The sequence below is a fragment of the Peromyscus californicus genome, unplaced genomic scaffold (genome assembly GCF_007827085.1).
Source record: "Peromyscus californicus insignis strain IS unplaced genomic scaffold, ASM782708v3 Scaffold_5__1_contigs__length_169319896, whole genome shotgun sequence".
Classification (NCBI taxonomy): domain Eukaryota; kingdom Metazoa; phylum Chordata; class Mammalia; order Rodentia; family Cricetidae; genus Peromyscus; species Peromyscus californicus.
The window spans coordinates 63945211-63948987 of record NW_026294573.1 but is presented as its reverse complement, the minus strand read 5'-3'; positions in this window follow the sequence as shown (position 1 = coordinate 63948987).

The following is a 3777-nucleotide window of genomic DNA, read 5'->3' as shown; positions in this document are numbered from 1 at the left end:
AGGACAGAAAAGTGGTACCCATAAGTGGGGCTGTTGGTTTGATAAATCTGGTCATGTGGTTCTCAGGTCTTTGTAACTGGTTTGTGGGAGGAATGTGGAAGAGTTTAGAACTTAAGACTAGAAAAACACTTACGTGATATAAATAGAGCATAATAGACCATTCTCTGGGTCCTCAGAAGACAAAATACTGAGAGAAATGTGCACTATGAAAGCACACATCATGATATTTGTGAGAGGAACTAAGATTCTATTAGAAACTGGAATAGGGGCCATTTGTGTGGTTGGCTATGAGTTTGGTTTCATTCTGCCTCTGTCTTGAGGACTTGAGTTGAGTTGGAAGATAATGGACTAATTCGTTTGGCAATAAGATCTTTCAAGACTAGAGTACATTCAGTGTAGGTGGAGTTTCTCTGTGTCTCAACAGGTGTTCCCAAATAACCATTCAGAGACTTATTATTGATTCTAAATGCTTGGCCAATAGCTCAGGCTGGTTACTAGCTAACTCTTACATTTTAAATTAACCCATATTTCTTATCCACCCTTTGCCATGTAGCTATACCTTCTTTCAACAGGACACATTCATCTTGCCTCTCTCTGTGTCTCTCTTGACTCCTGAGACTCTGCCCTTCTTCCTCTCAGCATCCTCTGTCTGGCTGTTCTCCCTATACCTCTTGCCTAGCTACTGACAATCAGAAGGTGCCATGGCAAAGACACGTCTTCACAGTGTACAAAAAGATTATTCCACAACATTTCCTCATTTTTGTCTAGTTAAAAAGAAAGTTTTAACTTTAACATAGTAAAACTATATATAACAAAAGCAGTTATCAAATAAGAATTACAATTACAATATTTGTGTTTGGCAAAATTAGAGAAAATACTCTATTATTTATCTTATGTTTGTGAGTCTAAAGTTTTATACCTAATTAACTTTTTATCATAACTAAGGAAAACCATAAGTTTAATTATTTAGTTTTTAACTTCATTAAAGACCCCAGAAGGGTGAAAAGTTACCTAATGACAGGGACATCTGAGTGCCTGGACAGTTAGTCACCCAAAGTTCTTCTGTAACAACTTTGACCGACAGACCTAGTATATCTGACAGACATTTTTTGAGAAGCAGGGAATTTTGAAGGACTTGAAGGAATTTTACCTTGGCAAAGTTTGGCAGTCCTTTTCTTTTGTGTCCTACTGGTCTAGTTTGGACCGTAACTGTCAGCAACTGAGGCAAGGGCAGCTTCTCACCCCAAATGGCTAGCTTTTTCTGTAAAGAAAACAAACTCCATATGAAGTTTCTTTGATGCCCATTATCCTACTTTGAAGTAAATTGGTGCTGTCAGGAGCAGACATGTTTCACTGTCATGAAGAGCCTTAGGTTATTAAACATACTGAATGCCATATTCTGTTTGTCTTTGAAGTGTTTGAAGACCATATATCTATCTAAATACATCTGTGTATGACCTTGAAACATACCTAACATGACTATAAGTTTGACTGTTATAGATGATTATTAATCTGTGTTTCTTATTTATATATTACATTTTTATGTGAGCTGCATAAATACAATACCCTAAACAAGAGTAGAAACATACATACAGTATAACAAAATTAACTTTAAATTTGTCTTAATAAACCAAAATCCATACCAATGTAAAATATTTTGAGATTAACAGTTGTTTTTTGGATTAAAGTAGATTCAATAATCTACTCTTTTATCTCATCATTTCTATATCATATCTCCCTTTTTTCCTTTAGAAAGAGACCTTTGAATTTAACTTAATGGATCTTTTGTTTAGCTTTTTTTTCTAACTATACCCAATAACAAGTTGTAACCAACCCCTCTTAAATAATAATAAACATCCATAACCCATCTTTTGGGAATGTGGGTGTTGTTTTTTTCTAGACTGCTTCCTGTTGTCTGGGGGTGCTGGAATCTTTGGAGGAACCTTGAGAAAATCAGGATGATTGTTAAGTCTTGGCTGGAGTATTCTGTGAGGCTGGATCATCTCAGTCAGCAGCTTTAAAGCTATTCTGGCTGCTGGGCCATACATTTTTATTGGTTTCTGGTCCCTTTGCTCTGAAATTACATAAACTTTTAAAGGTAACATACATATCTGTATTAATACAAGTATAGATTGCATTGTACACAAATCAGCCAAAGATGATTGTTTGTTTTATGTTTAAATAGGTAAAATATGCATCACATGTCTTGTAGTTCTTCTAGGTTTGTTTTTTTTTATGTTTGTAGTTAGGACTTTCAGGGGGTCTTCCTTAATGAAATCTGATCCATATCAACATGGAATGAATCCACAGCATCTCATCTCCTGAGGAAATAAATCATAACCTCTTCCCCAAAGTAACATATTTTATAACTTCCATTTTGAAGTCAAGACATTTTTAAAATATATAGGTTGGTTTAATCCAGCAGTTTTCATAATCCAATATGTTTTAGCAGCTGCCATTCTTTATTAGCAATTAGAAAATCTAAAGACAACACAATAACATACAGAATCTAGACTCTCTTATTTATTTTCCATTTTTTAGGAGGCTTATTATATTTTTTTACTCTATTCCTTTTTTTAATGACTTTACTATTATTTTTAAACTATTTTTTCAGCTATGACTGTCTACCCTTTTCCTTTTCTCTCCCAAGCCTATGTATATTTTTAAACACACTGTAACTGGTTTAGAGGTGTTATTTCAGTCTGGATCTGTCTTTACTGAGTATCTGTATTGTTTTTTGATCTTATGTGATGAATCTAAAACTGTTACATTAGCTGCCACCAGTGTATCTTAGCTTAGTGCATGGCTGTGGTGCGTGATGGCTGGCAGCTGAGGGCTGGCTGTTCCCACAGGCAGCTGCTGGGAAATGCATCTCAGTACTGCTGCCAGTGTGAGAGACATGAGATTAGAAAGCCACATTTGGCTCTGTTTTTGTGTTTTTCCCTTTTAAAGCTTTCTTAGGTTTTATGTGAATGTAAATGGCCCATGTTGGGTGCCACATGAAGGCACAGCCACATGGCATAGGGGATATTAAAAATATAAGTTAATTTTAAATATAAGAGTTAGCTACTAATAAGCCTGAGCTATTGACAGAGCATTTGTAACTAATAATAAATCTCTGAATGGTTATTTGGGAGCAGCTGCCGAGATACAGAGAAACTCTGCCTACAATTCAGGCTGGTTCTGAGAGCAGGTATAATTGTTGAAGATCAGCATCACTAAAGAGAAATCTTTGTTGCACTAGTATAATAGGAAAGGAGTCTTGAGAGCAAATCCCACCCATTGAAAGCTCTGTCTTGTTTAGATATACATTTATTTGAATAAAGAAAGCCTGAACTGAAGGTGCTCCCTGATTCTTGAGAGCAACTGCATGGGAAAGTGTTTCCCTCAAATCAGCACACAGACCAATACAACTGTTGTCTAGGGTCAGGCTATGTCTGGAGCTGATAGCAGAACTTAGTGGTGTTGTCCTTGTGATACTTCAAGTACATAAGATACAGGATTAAGGTTGTCATATAGTCCTGCTCCACAGTTTCTGAGAGCAGCTGAGACTAGACAACATAGGTCAGCATTGATGTCCTTGCAAAGATGCCCTGAGAGGACACTGTGTGCAGCTGTGAAAGTTAAGCCTATGTTGTATGAGAGACCCTGGGGTATTGTAGATGTTGAAATATGGGACATCTGCTGAGTAAAGCTGCATGAACAGAATGAAGCTGTCTCTAGAAAGAGGTGTGTATTATAGGAGGCAGAAGTGGAGAGGTCAGGCTGCCTAATTCC